Source organism: Ursus arctos, unplaced genomic scaffold (assembly GCF_023065955.2).
Source record: "Ursus arctos isolate Adak ecotype North America unplaced genomic scaffold, UrsArc2.0 scaffold_34, whole genome shotgun sequence".
In the NCBI taxonomy this organism is placed as follows: domain Eukaryota; kingdom Metazoa; phylum Chordata; class Mammalia; order Carnivora; family Ursidae; genus Ursus; species Ursus arctos.
The window spans coordinates 15,137,718-15,161,897 of NW_026623030.1; the positions used below are offsets into that span (position 1 = coordinate 15,137,718).

Consider the following 24,180-nt stretch of genomic DNA (forward strand, 5'->3'; position numbering starts at 1 on the left):
CCCAGACGTGGCCACTGCTACAAGGTGGCCTCCGTGGTCACGCAGCCCAGGGCAGCCGCAAGCGCGCGGAGCCGACTCTGGCATGGTCGGTAGCGTGAAGTGCGTGTAGAAAGCTCCATGCCTCTGGTCGGCCCACAGATTGGGAGACGGGTGAGGCCACCTTGGACAGGGTAGGTTCGAGTCTGTCGGTGCTGGGGTCGCTCCTCAGCCTCTGGCCCAAAGCAGGTAAGAATCAGGGAGATGCCTGAGTGTGTCTGATAATATTATCACCACAAGCCCTGGAACCGGTCGGGTTGTGTGAGCTGCATAGCCTGGGGAAGTGACAAAGAGGAACTCCATACCCATCTGGGTTACCAGCCTGGACTCTGCTCCTCCCTCCCTCTCTGCCCTTCTCCTTTGCCTCCTTCCCCCACCAAGGCGGGAACAGCTCAGTCCTTGTTAACCCGTTGCTGCCCTACACGCTGGCCTGAGTTCGTGTCAGGCAAGCCCCCCTGAGTGAGCCCAGCAGCACCGCCAGGGACTGAGTCACATGGTGTCCTCCTAGCTCCCCGCGGGGGCCTGGCAGAGGAGCAGCCCGGGGACAGGACTGGGGAGGGGGCCCCCTCGAACGCCAAGGCAAGCTGGCCTGCCTTTGTCTGAGATGTGAACCCCGCTTTCTTGGTTTCTTTCTTTTTAAATTCAGTTGAATTCACGTGTGAGGCTGTGGGCGTGTGCACCACACACAATATTTACCATTTCCTTGTTGGGGGTTGGGGGGTCGGGACCACCAGGGACACCTGGTTCACGCAGCTGCTCTCGAATGGCAGCAGCATCTGGTGGACTGTGCCGGGGGCAGGGGGGGGGTGGCGACCTCAGCAGAAATCTCCCCTCATCGGATGAACAATTTCGTGATTGGCAACCGATATGGACTGAGAGTATGTGATCCAGGAAAAGCTCAGGCCCATTTCACCAGTATCCTCTCCGCTGGCCTCGGGGTCTTCTCCTGGATGGTTTCCTGACCGGTTTGCTCAAGTCCCCAATAAGACGGTATGCGGTATGCGGAGGGATCTGACCTGCATGCTGTTTTCCGTCACTGCAAGTGGTCTCGGGAGTAAGTGACAACAGTATGAACTCCGGAGTCCCTCACTTGCTGGGGAAAGATCGAGGTGGTAAGAGAGCTGGGGCTCCCCTGCGGCTTTCATCTGGAGCTGGAGCGCCACCCTGATTCTGGGTTCCTGCCTGGAACGAGGGCTGGGGGTGAGGGGAGGGCAGCTGACTCTCCCGGGAAAGAACCATGGCCATTCTCCCACAAGCACGTTTGTTCCCTTTAGGTGGTGAGGGTTTGCGTGCATGACGGTGGGCTGTTCCCTGGGGGAATCAGGTGGTGTGATTGTGTGTGTGCGTGCGTGTGTCTCCAAGATCCAGGTCCCCTACAGCAACACAGTTGCCGGCATCAGCTCCTAAGTGACAACTCCCATCACCGTTGTTTCACGCAGTTATCGGTTTCAAACTTGATCAAATTGTGTACTTTAAATGTGTGCATTTCATTGCACGCCACATACACCTCAATAAACTTGGGGGGAGATCCCATCGCCAGCTCGGAGAGCGTTTACAGCGTCCTAAGCGGGAAGAACTGTTTCCCAGAATCGCGGTTATGGGGTCAATAACTTCAGATCTGACCTCCGAGCAGGCTGTTTCATTCCCCTCAGGGCACTGGGATCCATCATGACTAAAGAAAAGGAGCCCTAATGGTATCTAATTGGCCTCTGAGGAAAGGGAGGCTGGAGAGGGTGCTGAATTGCCTGGGGTCGCACAGCCTGTGGATGGGGAGCCCAGCACTGAGATGAGGCCCTTCAGCCCCAGGCCCTATGCCCTGTCTCTCATGCCTTCCCCACCCAGGAGAGAATTCTGAGCAGGGAAGAAGCAGGTCCTGCAGTCATGGGTAGTGTGAGCACTGTGAGAACATCTTCCTAAAAGCCCGGAGAGAGGCGCTTGCTTCCTGTTCCATCCTCTTCTCCAGGCGCCTGTGCAGCAAACCAGGCACTTCCCTTGGTGGAAACTGGGGAAGGCAGAGAATGGAGTCAGGTCTCCTGTCCTCCCACCCAGCACACGTCAGTGGGTTTGGAACCAGGACCAGGCCAGACACAAGGAGGTTCCCAGCCTGATCCCCCCAGGGCCAGGACGGACCAGTTTTTACTTTTCACCTGCTTCTGGGAGTCACCTGACTAACCCTGTCCTTGTCTCCGGGCTGTTGGCCAAGGGCTGTCTGGCCTGCAAACACACTGACACTGAAGGGATCTCCCACCACGTGGCCAGGGCAGCTGTAGAACATTCTAGTTGCACAGGGGGTGAGAGGGGCCCAGACCCCAGTGCACAGTGAGCTTAGCGAAGTGCTGGGAGCTGATCCCAGAGTCGAGATGCTCCCTGTTGCTTCCTTTTATGGCCCAGAGGCCATCAGTTTGAGAGTTTCTCTGAAATGGTCTGAGCATTCTCAAACCCAAACTCTATCTGTGTTGTCCTGCTCATGGGGACAGGAGCCCCGGTGGTCAGGGCAAGGGCACCAACAGCATCTCCCTCATTTCTTGTCCCCCGAGTGCTCAGCTCTGAGCAGCCGCTCTTGTTACAGTCCTGGGCTGGGATCCAGTTCAGGGGTGGAAAGTTCCCTCTTCAGCTTGTCTGGGCTTATTGGGCCCCACGCTAACCTAAGTGCATGCCCAGGCTCTAGTCTGGATCAGGAAGAGGAGGGTGGGCTCCTGAGGACAGTGCAGGGTCCCCCTCTGCCCTGTTGCCTTCGTTACATCCGGCACAAACGTGTGGGGTCGCGTTCTTCACCTCTGCTTACAAGCCAGCCCCTGCTGGGATTCCTCTAGGACCTGGGTGTTGACTTTCCTGTGTGTGTCCCCAGGGCCTCCCGTTGTGCCTGGCATGTGTGCAGGACCCCAGGGAGAACCTGCAAGTGAACGATCAGATCAGGCCAGCAAACCCCTCTGCGGGAACCCCCAGGCCATGGAGGTCACATCTCCTCATCTTTGGATCCGGGAGCTGCGCTATCCAGGGGGGCAGCCGCTAGCCAGTCATGCCTGCTCACGTTTCAACTGATTAACGTACATGAAGTTAAACATTCCCTTCCCTCATCACACCAGCCACATTCCAGGTGCCCAGTAGTGCATGTTTACGACACAGAACACTTCCAGCATCACAGACAGCTCTCTTGGGCAGCTGCTCCGAGCCTGATGCAGGGGCTGCTCATGGACCCCATCTAAGCCAGCGTGTGTCCATCCCAGCTGGGATCTCAGGTTGACCCCTGTGCAGGTGAGGGCTATCAAGAGCCCGTGGTTGGTCCGTGTGCAGGTGAGGGCTATCAAGAGCCCGTGGTTGGTCCGTGTGCAGGTGAGGGCTATCAAGAGCCCGTGGTTGGTCCGTGTACAGGTGAGGACTATCAAGAGCCCGTGGCTGGTCCGTGTGCAGGTGAGGGCTATCGAGCCCGTGGTTGGTCCGTGTGCAGGTGAGGGCTATCAAGAGCCCGTGGTTGGTCCGTGTGCAGGTGAGGACTATCAAGAGCCCGTGGTTGGTCCGTGTGCATGTGAGGGCTATGATGATCCCGTGCAGATGGGGAATCGCTGGGTGAAGGGAGATCCTTTCACTCATTGAAGCTTTGCAGCTGTGGTCAAGGTCTTGAAGGGCTCTGACTCCACGGAGCCCAGGGAAGATCTGAGGATCCGGAGGAAGAGCAGGTGATGCCAGGTGAGCCAGCTTGGCCTCAGCAGGAGCAGCAGGAAAGGGGGAGCCCCTCTCTCCATGCTTGTGTCTCTGAAGATTGGATTGTGGACAGAAGTTAGGATTCGAAGAGCGAGGACGAAGACACGCCAGGTAGGGAACAGCTCTCAGGTGTGTCCCACAGGAGAGGGTTCTGGGAGCAGTTAGGTTATACCTGCAGCCTGTACACTGAGGACGGGGCTAAGAAATCCGAGAGAACAAGGAAATGTGTTTTCATATTTTAAAGACGTAAGCATAAGGGCTGTCATGTCTATTGGCTTCAGTGGGACTGTTTGTAATCATCTTTCTTGCTTTGTTGTTTAAGATGATTTTTCCCCGAGACCCGCTCTTTTCTGCTCTGCGTCTGCCAAGCAGCAAACCTGGCTCATGTTTGAATCTCGTGTGTTGGGAACTGAGCAGGGGAGTTACCGGGTCAGGTGTGGTATGACCCCTGCCAGAGGCGGTCTGGTGGGACACAGTCTGTCCCGCACACTTGAGGTGGAGACAGAGTGCTTCCCTGCGAGCCAGGTGCGGGGGGCGCCGGGGACCGTCTCCTTCTGCACCTTCGGGTCTCGGAGCCACACCTGCAGGGGCCGCCCTCAGGTCTGCCCTGGGGGAAAGGGCGCTGCCAGGGAGGGTGGCACAGAGAATGTTCCCTGTGGGGCTCCTGCACTACTCCCGGGTCCTGCTGCAGAAGTGAGGTGGGAGGCATGCCCTGGAGCACCTCTCTCTCCTCCTCTCCTCACCCACATCTCCGGTCCTGGGATCAGAATAAAACCTGCGGGGGCGCCTGGGTGGCACAGCGGTTAAGCGTCTGCCTTCAGCTCAGGGTGTGATCCCGGTGATCCGGGATCGAGCCCCACATCAGGCTCTTCCGCTATGAGCCTGCTTCTTCCTCGCCCACTCCCCCTGCTTGTGTTCCCTCTCTCGCTGGCTGTCTCTATCTCTGTTGAATAAATAAAATCTTTAAAAAAAAAAAAGAATAAAACCTGCGCTTGGCTCCGTGGGAGAGAGGCCCGGGTGCAGCGGCCCGGAGACCCTCCCCGGCTGGCGGGAATTCTGGAGGCCTGTGTGAAGGCTGCTGGGTTGGCTGCACACAATGGCTCTCATGGTCCCACTGGGCTCCTGGGACCGGCCAGGCCCAGGACCGAGGCTCTGAGCACCAGAGCCGGAGTCCCTGCTCCTGTCAAACCTGCCGCTCCAGCCGCACAGTGATGGGCCCGCTCCCCACCTCGTGGTCACGGCCCACCCTGGGTCCTCCCCTCAGGCCTGCCCGGGGCCTCCCCAGTCCTTCCAGGACTTGGCTCTCGGGGCAAACGCTGGCAGGCACGGGTGTTGGTGGGGCCGCACCTGCTGCACAGCCCCTGTCACCCCCCTGGCAGAGGAGAGGAATTTGGACAAGTTAGTTTCCTTTCTTGCCTCTGGGGAGACGTGTGGAGGGCTTGGGTCACCTCGCGGCAGCTTTTCTCAGGCTCTGGAGATGACTCGTGTACGTGAGAACCAAACAGAGCACTCAGATGGGAAGAAAATTCCATGCAGTGCAAATTCAGAATATGTTAAGCAGTTAGGATTAGAAATTGCGCACATTTCACTTTCCACTTTGTAAAAAAATAAAACAAATACAACTTGTATTATAGTTGAAAGAGCAGTGTCTTCCGTCTCTTCTTGCGGGAATACATAAAGGCACAAGAGTAATGACGCTAACATGAGGCGACTGGCTTTTACCTGAAAGCCACAGGCAGGGTTTGATGACGAGTGAGGAAGAAGGAATGTGAGCAAGGAAAAGGGGGGGCAGTTTCAGGTCTCTGTCCATTGTGCCGATGTCAGGATGGGTCGTACTGCAGGTGGGGTGGGGGCAGGGTCCCCACTCTCAGCCTCTGTCATCAGACTCCCGCTCCTCACAGGCCCAGAGGGCGGGACTTGGCCTTTCTCGCCGGAGTTACGTACATTAACTTCCCCAGTGGGAGCTCTGCAAGAGAGGAGCTTCCCTGCCTTCCCCTGGACCTCCCTTGCCCACAGGATAGTTTCTGGACTGGAAGGTTGGGTTGGACTCTGTTTCAGCAGCTCACTTAGCAGGGCCCAGTTCCTTCCTCTTGTCCCTGGACGTGCGTCCCAGAACCCAGGACTCCAGATCCCTGATCTTGGACACCAGCTCCCCCAACTGACCCTGTGTCTTGATCTCATTCTTCTGAGTGACCACAGAGCAGAAGGGACACGACAAACCTTTCCCATGGGGCTCCTTCGGCCATGAATTGATACACTAGTGGCCATGGATATAAGCACAGTTTAGGTACATAGGTTTTTCTAGATAACCCAGGCAGGAAACATCTGCTTCGTTCTTGAAACTGTTCAGCCAGACCCACTCTCGGGAAAAATAAGTATACTGGAGTTTCCTAATGACCCAAATGACCACGAGGGCTTGAGGTTTGATTGAGAATTTCTTTTGGAGGCCTCAACGTAGCATCCAAAATGTGCTGCCCATTGGGCTTCCTCCTTTCCGAAGATGCTTCTCAAATGAATGCTTTTGCTCCAATCGGGTTGCCTGGAGTAGGCCCTGAAAAGCCAAATCATCGTTGGTGAAGTCTGGGGAACAAGAATTCAATTGTGATGAATGTACACGTGAGCATCAGACATTTTTTCTGGAAGAGGAGAGGGGTTAGGGTTAGAGGATTCCCAAGAAAGCTGGTGACAGTTGGTAGAAATAGAACATTTGTGCATCTCGTGCCTTGAGCCCCCAAAATGACAGGGCTGAAGAGAGAGATGATAGATTTGAAAATCCAAGAACATCAAGCGCCCGGAGGAGCCCAGGTCCTCTGGGAGGAGCATCATAAAAAGCAGGAAAGAGGAAATTGGCCAAAGCTACAAAAAGGACCTTATCAGTAAGAGAGAGGAGACCGGTGCCTGGGTGGCGAAGGCGGTTAAGCATGTGACTCCTGATTTCGGCTCAGGTCATGATCTCTGGGTCCTGGGGTCAAGTCCAACGTCAGGCTCTGCCCTCAGTGGGGATTCTGCTTTGGGGTCTCCCTCTCTCCGCCTCTGTCCCTCCCCCACTCGTGCCATCTCAGTCTCTCCCAAAATAAATAAATCTTTACCAAAAAAAAAAAGAGTATAAAAATGAAAGAGGAAATAAATTACATGCGGATGGTAAATCTATGCATCCGAGTCTTCGCAATCTGTGAAGTTGTCTTCCTTACGGACGACGGTGGGCATTGTCGTGGCCTGGTCTTGGGAAAGGAAACGGGACAATCAGGGTGAAGTGAGGACTCAGGCCACTGCCCCTGGGATTATGTCCCCGACCCCAAAACTCAATGCTGCCCTCAGCTCCGCAGTCCCCCCACCTCACCACCCATGGGGCCATGAGCCCTTTACCTCACTGATGAGGAAGGCGTCCAGGGTCTCTGGGCCCTTCCCAGCCCTCAGATTTCATAACTGGGACCAGGAAGCAGTGCCTGTCAGCCCATTCTTTCAAGAGGCAGCCACGGTGGTGCCCATGACTTTCTGTCCCCATGATTTCCTACCTTTCTCTGCTCCCTCCTGCTACCCTCCCTCCTCTCTCCCTGAATCATTAATTTCTTATTTCCCTTCTCCTGTCATCTCCAACAACCAGACTGTTCTCTGCAATGGGAACAGTGGAGGAGCGATCATGGGTTTACTGACACGCTCCCTAGTCAATCCGTTGATCAATGAGCCAATGCAGCTAACATGGAGGCGGCTGCCACGGGCCTGGGGTGATGCTGGGCCATGAGAGTGACCATCAACTGGGCAATCAAGTGACTGCCCCATGCCTGGGCTCATCTTGGGCACTTGAGACACACTTCCTATTGATGACAGCCCGTAAGTGTCCTAGCCCGGAGAGGAGATGAATGTGACAGTAGAGGTAATGGTACTTGTCCGAATTTCCCTAGTCTGTCAGTGGGGGGACGGGCATTCTCCAGCCGGTGTGGCCACATAAACACCAGTACCTGCAGTGTTCACCAAAGACCCTGAGACCTGGAAGGACTGGCGAGGCCCCGAGCAGATGGATGGAAGGTCCGAGGGTGGGCCGTGACCACGAAGTGGGGACCAGGCCCATCTCTCTGTGGCTGGAGCAGTGGGATCTGACAGGAGCAAAGACCCTGGCCCCGCTTCCCAGAGCCTCCGTCCTGGGCCCGGTCAGTCCCAGGAGACCAGCTCAGTGGGACAGTGAGAGCCAGTGTGTGCAGCCAACCCAGCAGCCTTCACACAGGCCTCTAGAATTCCTGCCAGCTGGGGAGGGTCTCCGGGCCGCTGCACCCGGGCCTCTCTCCCACGGAGCCAAGTGCAGGTCTTATTCTGGTCCCAGTATCAGGGATGTGGTGAGGAGAAGAGAGAAATGTGCTCCAGGATGTGCCTCTCACCTCACCTCTGCTGCAGAATGACTCGGGGAGTATATTGCTCGCTATGAATGGGGTTAGAGCATATGGGGGCATTTGGTTCCCAGGCATGGGCTGAACCTAGCCACCACTGGGCCTCCCGCGATAACAGGGCTATAATGTGTGCCCTGTGACGACACTTCTTTGTCTCGTCTTTTCCTTCCTTCCTTCCTTCCTTCCTTCCTTTCTTTCTTTCTTTCTTTCTTTCTTTCTTTCTTTTTAAAATGTGGACAATGGCCATTGTGCAGTGGCAGTGGGATACACCTCCTGGAGAAATATGCAATCTCTCTCTCGCTCTTTCCATCTCTCCCTCTCCACCTCTCTCTGTCTGTGTCTGTCTCTCCCTGTCTCTCACACAAAAACACACACTCACAATCACACCACATAGAGCCACAAATGACACCCCAACTCCAAGCCTCATGCACACACACCCACACCACACACAGGGAATACAATGGCTTCCTAGGACTGGAGACTTGTGGACACACTTTTTCACCTGGGAAATCTCCTGTCCCCCAACCCCCACAACGCAATCAGGGCGGCTTGCCAGACTGAGGATTCAAACGATGTCCCACCTGCATTACCATCTAGAGTTTTGTCTCAGGAAGAAGCTGATTTCGGAATACGTATCACTTTCACTGGTTCCCGGGGTCACCTGCAGGTACAGAAAAGAGGACACCGTGAGGCTCAGGTCCTGCTACACACTGTCTGTCTGCCTGAGCTTTAGTTCCCTCAATGACTTTAGGAACCCAGATGGAACACAGTGGTTGAGCCCAACGCCCCCAAAGTAAGTGAACTGGATGCCTTAGGAAGTTGTTTTTCCTGGGGGACGTGTCTGTCCAGTGCATTCAGGATGGTGACTACAAAATGCTTCATCCAAGCAGGAGAAAGTGTTGCTGAGGGACAGGATCCTACCACAGCGTTTAGAACCAGGTTTGGTGTCACCAATGGTAAACGTCCCCTCGAATCAGCTAACGGTTGGCAAGAGACAACCACTCAACGCTCTCCCTACCAGGGAAATTACATGTGTATAATCTCAAAAGTATATATAGCTTTTTACATAAAATCTGTATATAAAAATAATTTCATTTCCATATACAAGCAGTTGACATTAGGAAAATGAATTTTGTTTTAGTATTATGTTCAATTCGCCAACACAGAGTATACTGTCTGATTTTCATCTGAATTTGATTGGAAAGAAACCCAGAAAGCAACATTTGTTCCTGGGGGAAAGACAGGCAAGCTCACCTTGGCAGGAGGCAAGCCCTCCTTGTCTGTAGCATTCCGAAAGAGCCATGGCCAAACTGCACCATGCTCAGGCACACCTAGAAGGACACAGAGTACCTGCCAGCGTATTGGTGGTGCTGCTCAAGAATGATGTGGGGACGGGGCCTGGGTGGCTCCGTCGGTGAACCATCTGCCTTCAGCTCAAGTTAGGACCTCAGGGTCCTGGGATCAAGTCCCGCATGGGGCTTTCTGCTCAGCGAGGGTCTGCTTTTCTCTCTCCCTCTGCCCCTCCCACCTGTTTGTGCTCTCACTCTCTCTCTCTCTCTCTCTCTCAAATAAAATCTTAAAAAAAAAAAAAAGGAATAACTCGGGGAGTATTGCTCACTATGAATGGGGTTAGAGCATATGGAGGCATTTGGTTCCCAGACATGGGCTGAACTCCACCGCTGGGCCTCTCGCGATAACAGGGCTCTAATGTGTGCCCTGTGACGACATTTCTTTGTCTTGTCTTTTCCTTTCTTTGCTTTTCTGTTCTGTTCTTTTTTTTTTTTTCTTTTCTTTTTTTTTTTTTTGAGAATGTGGACAATGGCCATTGTGCAGTGGCAGTGGGATACACCTCCTGGAGAAATATGCAATCTCTCCCTCACTCGGATTTCCATCTCTCCCTCTCCCTCTCCGCCTCTCTCTGTGTCCATCTCTCCCTGTCTCCCACACTAAAACACACACTCACAATCACACCACATAGAGCCACAAAAGACACCCCAACCCCGAGCCTCATGCACACACACCCACACCACACACAGGGAATGCAATGGCTTCCTAGGACTGGAGACTCGTGGACACACTTTTTCACCTGGGAAATCTCCTGTCCCTCACACCACCACAACGCAATCAGGGCAGCTCGCCAGACTGAGGATTGCAAGGATGCCCACCTGCATTACCATCTAGAGTTTTGTCTCAGGAAGAGGCTGATTTCGGAATACGTATCACTTTCACTGGTTCCCGGGGTCACCTGCAGGTACGGAAAAGAGGACACCGTGAGGCTCAGGTCCTGCTACACACTGTCTGTCTGCCTGAGCTTTAGTTCCCTCAATGACTTTAGGAACCCAGATGGAACACAGTGGTTGAGCCCAACGCCCCCAAAGTAAGTGAACTGGATGCCTTAGGAAGTTGTTTATCCTGGTGGACGTGTCTGTCCAGTGCATTCAGGACGGTGACTACTGCTGAGGGACAGGATCCTACCACAGCGTTTAGAACCAGGTTTGGTGTCGCCAATGGTAAATGTTCTCTCGAATCAGCTAACGGTTGGCACTCAACGCTCTCCCTAAAAGGAAAATTGTATGAGATATATGTATAATCTCAAATGTACATTGTCTGATTTTCATCTGAATTTGACTGGAAGGAAACCAAGAAAGCAACACCCGTTCCTCAGACAAAGAACGTCTAGCTCACCATGGCGAGAGGTGTGCCTTCTCCACTGTCTTCCTTGAGGAGTTCTAACACATCCTCCAAGGCCTCTAGGACACAGAGTACCCGTCAGCACATTCCTGTTGTTGCTCAAGAATATTCATGGAATGTTGCTTGATATGGACACGAGGCTGGGGTGTATGGAGCCAGCTGGTTACCACGCATGGACTGAAGTGCCCCTGCCGGGCCACCCACCGCAGTAAGGCTCTAAAGTGCGCAGTGTGATAACACGGCTTTGGAGAAGGGTGATATCGTGCAGTATCTGTCTGACATATCTCCTGGAGAAACACATTTCTCTCTCTCTCTCTCTGTCCCTCTCTCTGTCTCTCTCTCTCTCTTTCTCGGCCTTTGTCTCTGTCTTTGTCTCTCTGTCTCTGTCTCTCTTTGTCTCTGTCTTTGTCTTTGTCTTGCTCTCTCTCTCACACACACACACACAGTCACACTACACAAGACACCTAACCCCCAAGCCTCATGCACACACACCCACACCACCCACGGGGAATGCATTGGCTTCCTAGGACTGGAGACACATGGACATAGTTTCTCACCTGGAAGGCTGCTTTTACCCACACCCCCGAGCCTCAGTGCTACCAGGAACCTGGAATCAGGCGGCTCTCCAGACTGAGGACAGTGAGGACATCCCCCCACCTGCCTAACCATCTAGAGTTTTTCCTCAGCAAGAGACTGATTCCAGAATACGTACCACTTCCACATGGTGCTGGGGCCACCTGCATTTACAGAAAAGAACACACGATGAGGGTCAGGTCACATGTGTACTGTGTCATCACTGGTTCTCTTGGTGACTATTGGAAACCGAATGAGAAACAGTAGGAAAGACAAAGGCCCCGAAAGGAAGCACAGAGTGCGCCCGTGGAAAAGGCATGAGCTTTTCCTGGGGGATGGATCTCTCAAATTCCCTGAAGCACAATTACAAAACTCTTAATTCAGGGAGGAAAAACCGCTTCGGAGTAAAAGGTCCCCTACCACACAGTTTACAACCTCCCCTCCCAACGCCCCAAGAAAATGGTACGTCACATCTAAAACTACACTGGCGTGTTGTCATAGCTGAACTCCCTTCGAAAAGAGGACACTCAAGTAAGAAACATTTCTTTCTCAGGCAAAGACAGCCAAGCTTACCCTGGAAGTGTTGGACTGCAGGGCTTTCTTGCCAAGCTCCTCCACTACACCCTTGGTAGACTCCAGAGGACACAGAGTAAGTGTCAGTCCATTGTTGGTCCTGCTCGGGAATTACTGTGTGATCACCGTTGATACGGACACGGGACAAGACTGTATGGGAGTGACTGGTTAAGAAGCATGGGCTGAGCTGCTGCTGGGCCATCCTCCTTGATGGGTGAGGAAAAGCAAACAAGAGGATGAGGAAACAGGAGAAACAGACCTTTGCCTTTCTAGCTTAAGGCAACCTGGTCGATGTGAGTCAGTTAGTCTACAAATAGGTCACCTGGTTGCACACTGTGGTGTCATGAGGGAGCCCCACCCCTCCCTCTGCCCGTAGCGACGTCTCTTCATTTGTTCTGCCAGGACAAAGCTCCTCCAACTGGCCAGCCGAATGGGAGACAGACTAGAGGACACAGAGTACCTTCCCGCCCTTGGTGCTCTATCTCATGAATGACTCAGAGAGCTCTGCTTGACTTGAACGACAGAACAGTGGAGATGGATGTGGTTGGTTAAACAGCATGCAGTTGCCAATGGCAAGATTTGATTCCTTCTGATGGTTGAGTAATTTGCAGTGTATATTACAAACTGAGGGCTGGTGAAGGGGGGTTGGTGAGGGATGTGGTTGGTTTAACAGCATGCACTTGCCACTGGCAAGATTTGAGTCCTTCAACAGTTGAGTAATATTCCCGTATATCTAGAGAACACACTGAGGGCTGCTGAAGTGGGGGGATGGGGTAATTGGGTGATGGGCCTTAAGGAGGGCACTTGATGGAATGACAACTGGCTGTTATCTCAACAGATGAACCACTAAGTTCTACCCCTGAAACTACTAATACAGTATATGTTACCTAATTTGAATTTAAAAAAGAAAAGCCTGCTGTTGGCTATTGGTGAGCCCCCTTCTTCATGGAAGGAGATGCAGAGAAGAGAAGCAGCAAAGAAGGGAGAAACAGAGCCCTGGCTTTGCCATTGAAGGCAAAGGTACACCTGAAACTAATGGAATATGGTGTGTCGACTCAACTTCCATTAAAAAATAATAATAATGAAAAATAAAGATACCCTAAAGACAGAAGATAGTCCAAAAACTTAAAAATATGAAATAAAAATAACACCATTAATCTTATGGTATTTTCCCATCCAGTGTGTGTCTCATGTATGTGTTCACTGAGTCAGGTGGCTCTCCCTGCTAGCAGTAGTCGTCCACTAATGGGATGGCCCTTTACAGTGGGAGGCCTGGCTTCCTCCCGACGTCCTCTACCCCAGCTCTGTAAGAGAGGTGCAGGAAAAAGAGTGGGCTCTAGGTTAGTAACCAAATGTTACTTTGAGTTCTTATTTGTCCTTGTTGCTTGGGTGTGTCATTGCCAGCACTGGAGGCTTTCTGGGGCTCAGGGGGATCACGCAATCAAAGAGCACTAAACTATCTCTTGATTCCCGTTTGGGGCCAGCCGCTGACAAGTGACCCAACACTGAGAGAGATTTCCCAGGTTTTTCAATGTCGTGCCTCCCAATCTCAAAATCTGTGAGCTGGACAGACATTTTGGACCTTCTGTGTGCTTTTCACACTAAGGGCTGTGCCCAAGTCTGCCCTCCATGTGACCACTGAGGCCACCTCATAATGGTAGACCGTACTTGGGATCTCTGTAGACTCATGCAGTTCAGATATATACACAGGCCTTGGAAAGATCCTGCATGGTTTCTGTTGAACCCATGGCTCAGAGCTACGCTCATCAGTGTGGTAAGTGCGGTTCGGTATCTCAGAGTAGCAGCATGGGCCCAGCCATCTGGGTTCACATTTTGGCATTTCTACTTAAGAGATTGTGTGCTTGGGCGCATTCAGCGCTGTGCCTCAGTTTCTCCATCTGAAGAGTGCCCTTAGCAAGCAAAGTACTGCATTGGTGGTGAGGGTTGAATGGTTAGTGTAAGTAAAGCATGCCGTGGAAATGCTCAGGAAGGTTCCTTGGAGGTGAAATGTCTCGTCTGAGATGCCATAACTTCACAAAACTCAGAGCTGCAGTCAAACTCTGCTGGCCAAGCTCCCAGGCCAGTGCTTTTTCCATGACACACACCTGCTTTGTCTAAAAAGGACCCCTTTATCTTAAGCCAGAGCCGGTGTTTAAGGAGTCACATAAAGGTCTCAGAAATGCTTTTGCTGACTGCCTGAGGACACACTAAGTGGCCATTTCCCAAAATAACGTGCATGATGCTTCCAGAATGAATTAGTTGCCTGACCTGGCAGCTATCTGGTCCAACACGACGAACACCAGTTTACTGGTGGGAGAGAGAGCTTATGTACATAACATACTCGTGTTCTACAACGTGTGAAACTCTATCACCTTGTGTGAGTTCCTCCTCCTACATGTGAGCACCTCGAGCTAAGACCTGCTGCCCAGTCATGCGAACGACCAGAGCTTCGCCTTTGCACAGCGCGCTGGATGCAGACTCAGGGGACCTGGCCTGTGCATTACCTCACAACCACATGAATAGAGGCTCGTGCTTTTCTAAAGCTGGAGCTCCATGTGCACAAGGATGCAATTGTCTACATACAGAAATTCATATGTCTCTTTTCATCCCAAAACGTTACCTTTTCTTTTCTCTATGTTACTAACTCCCTATGTACATGCGTATCTATCCATCTCTGTCAATGGGTTTCTTGGCCTGTCATTGTGTGTGAAAGGCTGGATACTCAATGGATATATATAAAAACACATATATTCTCTATTTTCACTAGTCCATACCTCTGGGAGGGTAACACGTTGAGTGAAAGCATATGGCTGATATTTCTGTAAACCTCTAACTTAGGATAACAGCCTATGTAAAAGGTGAAATGTCAAAGAAAACGTGTGTTTTGCTACGTAAGCTGACATCTAGACACAGGCTTCTCGGCTGTTTTTGGAGACCTGGTTATATGAATGGAAGCAGCGTGTGCCCAAATATCTTGAAGTCAAGACACATTTCAGGAGAAGGGAGTTGAAGGCACATGAAGACAAAAGCAGAGGGCTCCACATGCAAGGATCGAGGCGATCACTGTCCACCCTACGAACAAGAAAAAGCCTGAAGACACTGAAAAATCAACCACTCTCTGGGATCCATGGAGAGGGGAGGACACAGGACAAACCGTGGCCCTGAGGAGACAGGAAAGGGAACACAGGGAATCCAGGTTTCCTGGAGCACAGACTCTCTAGCAGAATATACTGTTTCTCCAGCTCACCTGGAACATTCAGCAAGAGACCACATGCTGGGCCATAAAACACTCCCCAACACATCTCACAGAGTAGAAGCAATACAACAGCTGCTCTCAGACCTCTATGAAATTAAACTAGAGCTCAACCACAGCAAGAAATCTTGGGAAATCCCCAAATAGCTGGAGATTTAAAAAATGGTCAAAGAGGAAGTTTCAAGAGAAGCTTGAAAAGATTTTGAACTAAACGAAATGAAAATATACGTTGACGGAAATATATGCAAAGGCAGTGCTTGGGAGAATTTATACTACTGAATGTCATCGTGTTGGAAAGTAAGAAAGATTCAAAGTGAATAGGCTTCCTCCTTAGAAAACAAGGCAAATAAGAGCCATGTAATATAAAGCAAGTAAGAGAAAAATATATATATGATTGCAGATACCAATGAAATGGAACACAAACAACTCTCAGACAAAATCAACCAAACCAAGACAAAAGCTGGTTCTTTGTAAATATCAGTAAAATGGATAAAGCTCTAGCCTGACTAACCAAGAAGAAAGAGGGAAGACACACATTAACATCAGATGAAGGAGGAGACATCACGTTGAAAGGATTCTAAAGAATACATGGAAAAATTCTAGGATTCCTGAAAGGAAAGAGGCCAATTCCTTCAAAGACACAAAACTACCAAAACCCACTGAAAGGAAATAGATGATGTGAACAGGCATGTATCAAAGACATTTAACCAATAGTTAATACTTATTTCCCAGAAAGGAAGAGCCGGCCCCAGATGGTTTGACTGGTGAATTCTATCAAGTCTTACAAAGCAAAACACAGTCTTGCTGTGTCGTCCAGCCATCTCGCTCCTAGGTATTTACCTAGTTGAGTTGAAAAATGTGTCCACATGAAAACCGGCCCAGGAGTGCTTCTATCGGCTTGATTTACGAACACCAAATCTAGAGGCGACTAAGCTGTCCTTCACTAGGTGAACAGAGAAACAACCGGCAATACACCCTTACGATGCGATACAATTCGGTGATAAACAGAGCTGAGCTACTGGAGCGCAGAGCGGGCTCTCTCAGTTAAGCATCCAACTCTTGATTTGGGCTCAGGTCATGATCTCAGGGGCATGATATCCAGCCCCACGTCAGATGGGTTCCCTGCTGAGCATGGAGCCTGCTGAAGATTCTCTCTCCCTCTTCCTCTGCCCCTCCCCACACACTTTCACTCTCTCTCTCAAACAATAATAAAAAGGAAATTAAAAAAAAATAATTGAGCTATCAAGTCACAAAAAGACATCGACGGATGTGAACTGTATAGATAAAAGTGAAAGAAGTCAGTCTGGAAAAGGAACGTGCTTTACGGTTCCAACTAGATGACATTCTGGAGAAAGGAAAGCTATAGAGATGACAAAAGGTCAATGGTTGTTAAGATTTCTAGAGAAAGTGCGAAGGCATGAAGAGGTTAAACACAGGATTTTTAAGGCAGTGAAGTTACTCTGTACATGGTGGATACACGACTTTACGCATTTGTCAAAACCCATACTCCTGCACAACACAGAGCAGACCTTCCTAGCAATGCTGGCCTTCAATGAGTATTAATATTGCTACACTGGTTTGTGATTGATGAAGCTTTTAAGGATTGTGGAAATTGTGCGCCAAGGGATAAGGGTGATAGGGAAACTTTTTATATTATCTGCTCAATTATTATCTTAATCTAAACTATTTGAAGTAATAACATCTATTCATTAAAAATAATAAAAGATCTATTTTTCCTAATGTTTAATAACAGACTAACATCCATTCGTTAGCTTCACTATACCTACCGTGAAATGTGACCAGACTTGAGTTGCAAATGCCATTTGACTACTGCAGTTATAAACTGAGTGACCAGCTAAATTAAAATTTTCACACGTGAAACAAAAATAATATGGCTTGGCATTTTTGTCTTAAGTATGGGACACTGAAAACTAGTGTAATGATTCTTCTTCTTCTTTCTTTTTTTTAGAGACAAAGAGAGAGTGTGAGCAGGGGAGGGGCATAGGGAAAGGGAGAGAGAATCTGAAGCAGGCTCCATACCCAGCATGGAGCTCAACACGGGGCTTGATCTCATGACCCTGACATCATGACCTGAGCCAAAATCAAGAGTTGGACACCACCCAGGTGCCCCTAGAATAATTATTCTTGAATCAACTTAATGAATGAATTTCCACAGTACCTTCAACAGGGTCAGAAGCGGTGTGAAACTTCGTCTTTATTCTCCTGGCCAGCTTCTGGAGACCTAGAGAAAATATGGATTTTTTTTCACTTTTGTTTTTTGTTTTCTCAGAGACCGTGGGAAATGCGTGACAACAGAAAGAGCTGTTGACATCAAAAAGGAGTGATAAGTTCATCTGAGTTCAAACTTTTGATCCCATGGTTCATCATTTGCCTAGCAAAGCCACCTGAGTCAGAGAGGGCTTTAGGAAGGTCTTAGGGTTCATATAGCCTTCAAATACCCCACAGAGAATGTAAACGGATGCAGTCACTATGAAAACACAATATGGGACTTCATCAAAAAAATTCACAAAAGAACTACCATTACACCCAGCAATCCCACTCTTGGATAAGAAATCCATTTGAATTCAAGTCTAGATTTCAGAGAAATATCTGCCCATGTTCAGCAGCACTATTTACCAAAGCCAAGCTATAGAGACAACTTAATGTTGAGTGGGGGAGCCGGGACAGGAATGGAGTTGGTTCCTTGGGGAGAGAGGTCCCTGAACACCTGACACCTGCCCAGACACCTGAGATGAAGCCCTGCAGCCCCAAACCAGGGCTCGCTCGTCTCTTTCTCATATCCTCCAGCCCCAAGTTGTCTGTGGGAGACAGTGGATGCCCTGGGGGAGGCGCCTGAGCCAACAGCAAACTCCAAATCCTAACTCAGCTTCGCACCTCTAGGTTTCAACCCCTGACCCAGAACTCAGTGCAGATGCCCCATGAGAAGCCCCTCTGAAGGGCCAGGGGAAGCCCAACTGTGGCCATCCTCCCACAGCACTCACCCTACTAGCTGTCTGACGTGGAGCTTTCCTGGGGGCCAGTTGAGCACCCTCAGGGACCAGTGGTCTGCGGGGCTCCCAAGCTGATTCAGAACCCAGGACATTCCAAACTAATTGTCACATGACAGCTCTACCAAGAATTAGCTTCCCTTCAGCTGACCAACCCTGGCTGAGCAGTTGCTGTGAGTTAACTGGGAAAATGGCCACCTGGGCTAGTGCTTTGCTGGTTTAATAAGCCTATGACCTCTAGTATCTCACTGGTATTGATCTGAGTAAGTCTCCAAACTGCCTGGGCTAAGGCCTGGCTAAGAGTGAACCGGGACTGCACTGGCTCTGAATGGGCACCTATCCTGTTCCTTCCTTCCTCCCCCAGATCCAGTCTTTATAGACTCCTCATCCTTCTCTAGACCCTGCGGTGGCAGGGGACCAAGCCCCACTTCCTTTGAGAGGGACCCCTCACGGGCGCCTGTGTGGCTCAGTGGGTCACGTGTCTGACCTGGCTCAGGTCATGATCTCAGGGTCCTGGGATCGAGCCGGGACTCTGTTTCTGCACTCAGCTTGGTGCCTGCTTGTCCCTCTTCTCCGCACCCCCACATCCCCCTTACTCACCGCTCCTGCTCTCTCGTTCTCTCTCAAATAAAATCTTTTTTTTAAAAAATCGGGGAATATACAAAGGACACATAGAGAGGGACCCTTCCATACCCATACCCTGGAGAAGCTCCCCCGTCACGACTCTCCGTAAGGATCACCCAGACCTGCTTTTGCATTTAAATCTATCATCTGCTGTATACTATTTTGCACATGATAATAAGCAACCTTTTATTGAGAGACTTAGATTCAGATCTAAGCACGACTTTCTGTTGCATTTCATCTCACATCCTTTGTGAGGAAGCTCATCAATTGTTGACGATTTGTCAATAATGAAGTTCTGTCATTGAAAACCAAGCACCATTATTCATTTGATGCTGTTTGACTTCTAGTCTTGCTTTGCAAGGCTATGTGTATATGGTCATGAAGCATGGCCTCTCTCCATGCTTGCACTTACTAGCCAACAATGGGAGAGCTCCAGAAGGAGCAAAGGCCCCCACTGGAGCGTGGACACTCCCTGGCCCAGCTGGACAAGTGCGTCCAAACAAGGATGATGGACAGCAGGCTGTTACGAGTGTTTGAGTTCTTGTTGGTCACTGTCCCTAAAGTGTGTAGTTCATGGCATTCAAGCATTTTTTTAGGGCTTATGGGGAGAATGTTATCAAATCTACAACACTATGTCCCCGATTCTTTTCTCTCTGTTTTTTAAATAGGCTCCATGCCCAACATGGGGACTGAACTCACGACCCTGAGATCAAGAGTCAAATGCTCCACTGGCGGAGCCAGCCAGGCACCGCCCAGCATGCTCCCTATTCTTATTCTATTTGTGCCATGCCCTGAAGAGTGACCATGCCATGACACTGATTGGCCAGGCACTGACCAGCTCTGGACAGAAGGTTAATCATGAACTGGTTCTTTGAGTCTTATTTTTCCTTGTCCCGTGAGTGTCCCCAAGCTCACAGGATTTCGGCACGACTAGGGCTTACTCATACTGACAATGCCATCAAATACCACGAAAGGGTCTCCTCCATTCTGACCGGATTGAGGTCAGGTGCTGAGGAGTAGCCCAGCGTTCAAACAGAGTTTGACTGGCTTGTCCTACACAGTGCCTCCAAACCCTCAGAATCTTTGAACTGAACACAATCACGGCTTCAAACGGACCAGGCTTTCTATGTCCATTTCAGATGAATGACTATGGCAAGATCTGGACTTCTATGGCTCAAGAGCTTCCCTGGGCTATGTGACCCCTGAGATGACCTCATAATGACAAACAGTGTTTGGGATTCCCCTTGGCTCAGGGAATTCCTGACATCCACGCAGATGCTAAAGCTTCTTTGCACAGTAACTACTGATCCCATGGCTGAGTCATAAGCGCAGTTCGGTTCAGTAGTTAGAGCACAAGCACTGGACTGCAGGCCTGGGTTCACCTCCTGGCTCCTTTTCTTAGAGGAGTTCATGAACCTGGTCACATTCATCTCTGTGCCTCCGTTCCTCCACCTGAGGAATAGGGAGAGGAAACAAATCATCGCATAAGTGTGTGATGAGCATTGAATGAATGAACACCTGTCACGTGGTCAGAAAGGTGAATTAGAGGGTCTAGGTCTTGTCTGAGATCTCACAATTTCACAAGTTCCAGAGCTGGATTCAAATCTGGAAGTCTGAGTTCCCAGACCATTGCTCTGTGACACACAGCTGCTTTGCCTAAATACAAGCATTTTACCCCAACACGATTTCCTTTGGACAGAATCAGAGGCAAACAACAAAAACAACAACAAAAAGCAAACGAGCAAACCTATTGCTGTCTCCCTGAATCCACTCTCTGGGGCCCTTGTCCACAAATATCCATGACTGTTCTCTAGAATGTTCCAGTTGCCTGTCTTAAGGTCAGCAGATCAAATGAGATGAATCCCAGTGTAAAGGAAGGGAGGGTCACTGTTACAAAATCTTGTGTTTTCAAACATGTGAAACAATGCCATCTTGCATTATTTATTCCTCACACAAATAGAAGTGCCTCCAAACAAACTAGGAGTTCCTGAGACCCTTGTCAACTCATAGAAAAAAAACCCATACCTTAGCTTTTGGGAAGAGATCTGGAGGAAAGTTCAGGAGAACTAAGAAACACATTACATCAAAACCACTTTAATGTAGACACGTTCTGTTTTCAAGCTACAATCCTATGTGCAAACGTATGCAATCATCTCTATATACATATATACTTATATATATAATGTGTGTGTCTCTGCTCTTGAGTCTACATCACCTATTTTTCTTTGTGCATCACTAACAATCTGTGTACTTGGTTATCAATCACTCATTAACTCGATCCATTAACCAGTTACCCATCTCTCACCATACGTTAAAGCCCGGCTATTCATTGCGTCACTGAGAAAAAAAGGTCATGCTATTGTCACCATACTTACGTCTGGGACACTGAATGGGATGGGTGGTAGCATATCACGGAAATCTCTAGAAAATGTCATTTTGGATAACACCCAAAGTTCTTAGAACTGGAAATGTGTGGTTGGGGGTCATAAATTGAAACATAGACTCTCATATTCTGAGGATTTCTTTGGGGCAACTACTGATAGGAACGAACCCACATGTCCCCCAAATCCTGAAATCCATACCCCTTTGGGGATGAACGGTACAGGGCAGACATTGTAAGACACTGAGAAAACAATGATAAATGTCCTCCATATCAACCTTTCTGGGTTCACTCTAAATTTCAGAAATGCATAATGTGAATATAGAATTGAGGATGCTTAAAAAAACTTAAACGAACATAGACACTGCCGTATTTTCCCCGCATGAGAACCTAGGGGGGACAAGTGAGGGATGCAGGAGATCATAGGAAGTAGCCCATTGCTCTCCACGGAGGACAAAAACCAAGGCTGCTAGCTCAGTAGAACCACCAACAGTAGAAATCAAGGGATAAAACAAAACTATAAAACATATGTAGATGAAATTGGGAGAGAGGAAATTTTCAACGATGAGGAAAACAGTTCTCAGAGTGAACTGAGTCGTGGCAAACAGCATTCAGAAGATCGTTACGAACATACCACCACAGCAGGAACCACAGCAATTTCCCATTCCGAGTTGGAGCAGCAGAGCAAACACCAATTGGTAGGAATGGGTCAGCTCAAAGAGTCACAACTGGAAAGGACAGCAGACGTGCGGCTCAAGTCACCATGGCGACGGTGTCATCCTAGACCTTTCAGAGTCAATGCAGCTGCACAGCGGCCAACTTCTGGTGTCGACAGGGGCCTGTGTTCACAGAAAAGGGGGCATGGGAGAGTAAACGCTTTGTTTCGAAAGTTGAACCCCAGTCTCACACATTCTCACTCTTTTTTTTGAAAATAAACAACATGAGGGGGGATGACCTGCCCCCCCCAAACAGAGTCACTAGCCAAACTTCAGGGTGAAGAGGGAAAAGAAAAACAGATTGAGAATAAATAGAGGTCCCACTCTTGATTTAAAACACCATCCCCACCCATTCTACCCTCCGGAGTCACCAGCCATTTCTAGAACAAAGTTTAAAATGGGTCCCAGATGAAATGAAGAGCAGTGTTCACAGAAATTCCATTCTTCAAATCCTATTTCTCTAAGCATATACTAATGAAATTCTGTCATTCTCTCACTGTCTATGCATACTACCTGATTTTTCTCTGTGTGTAGCTGAGAGGACGTACTTAGTTACCTCTCAACCTTTGTGAATTTCTTGGTCAGTATGTGTATGTAAAGCAGACTCTTCACTGCATAATGAGGGGGGAAATATCACTATTTTCACCACCGCGTTTCTGTAATAGTGAACGGGTTGAGGGCAACACATACAACTAGTACTTTCCTAAATGAAGTATTTTAAATACTCCCCAAAATGCAGGGTTCAGTGTGTGTTCTGGCTCATGGATGGGCACTCAAGAGACACAGGATTTTGATCTGTTCATGAAAAGTAGCAATGGAAACGGAAGGAACCAGCTCCAAATATACATAAAGAAGGAAAACTTTTAGAACAAAACCAAGTGCCATGGACTTAACCAAGCAACTACAATACATGGTAAAAAAAAAAAAAGTGTATGTAGTCGGGGAACCTGGTGAATCCTCGGACTCTGAATTTTGGCTCAGGTCGTGATCTCAGATTCGTGAGATCAAGCCCCAGAAAATAATGGCATAAAACAACCCCTTTACTTTGGTAAAGTACTACTTTGGTAAGCCTGGTGACAAGGTTAGGAATTCATCCAGGACACAATGCTGACGTTAGAAAATGAAAGGTTTCAAATATGCACACCCAGGATGATCCCCACTAGGTAGAACTTGGGGTCCATGAAAAGAGCAGCCCTAGGCCCAGTGCCAATAAGTAAATGAGGGCTTTCTATTTCTCAAATCCACAATCCAGAATCCAAGTTTTGCAGGCAGTTGGAACTTCCTGTGTTGGTGAACAGATTCTTTGCAAATGCCCACATCTATTCTTTGCCTGTTCCCCACATCTACTTCCTAGTAGGGTGGCCAGAGGGCAACCAAGGGGAGTCCATGATGCCAATTGTGTAGCTGAACCTCTCAGCACCTCTTTCGGATTCTATCTGAACCGAATGCCCACTTTGGACACTCCTCAGGGTAGCAGAAATCATGAGGTTGTCATTGGGTGTATCTACATCTGAGGTCATACCCATTGGAGAGAAAAAACAAATTCAGCCACTGGTCAGAATGCAGAGCCTGGACATAGAAGAGGCCCACATATTCCTTTTGCATTTCAGTGGCTTCTCTCTGCTCTTTCCACAGTCAATAAACCTTCCCACAGAAATCTTTCCTGAACATCGAACTCAGGACTCAATTAATGATGCCTATAAGAGAGACGTTGTCTCACGATCATTAAGCAGTGAATCGGTAAAAATGTTGTAAGGAGGGAAATAAGACCAGACATAGGGGGCAGTATGATTTTTGAAGCCTTTGCTTTTTTTTTTGCACTCTGGGGTAGCCACATCCTTTTCCATATCAAAAGGTTAAGACACACATTAGTAGTGTCATTTTCCCCCCACAAAGCCAAGAAAAAGGACGAGACTGCGCTACATGTCTTGCGAGGGAAATCAAGAGTCGAGACAGGTGCTTTCCATAGGGAATAGATTCCACCTGACGTTTGGCATGGCAGGTAGACCTTCCACAAGGGCACCAATCAAGAGCCCAAAGGAGGTGGGGAAGCAACGGGAAAGGAAGAGTGTATGAGGCGATCGCTCCTCCAAAGAATAGATGTCTCACAAGAAACCAGTCTGTCCTGATAATGGACTCTGCCGGGTGGCTCACTTGTGTCCAGAGCAGGACTCAACCATCAGTCTTTATCAGAGACCTACCAGGTCACTCTACTGTGCACTCGGGACTGAGGGGCACAGGC

General features: G+C 49.4%; 1 long non-coding RNA gene across 1 annotated transcript; it reads right to left on the bottom strand.

Moving 5' to 3' along the window:
- Positions 1 to 5,366: 5,366 nt before the first annotated feature.
- On the bottom strand, positions 5,367 to 12,227 carry LOC125283035 (uncharacterized). Its single transcript, XR_007190563.2, has 6 exons — positions 11,958 to 12,227; positions 11,524 to 11,548; positions 9,375 to 10,677; positions 8,702 to 8,781; positions 6,871 to 6,959; positions 5,367 to 6,289 (listed from the first exon to the last, which is right to left on the bottom strand). It is a non-coding gene; the product is annotated as an uncharacterized LOC125283035 (long non-coding RNA).
- Between the last annotated feature and the right edge of the window lie 11,953 nt (positions 12,228 to 24,180).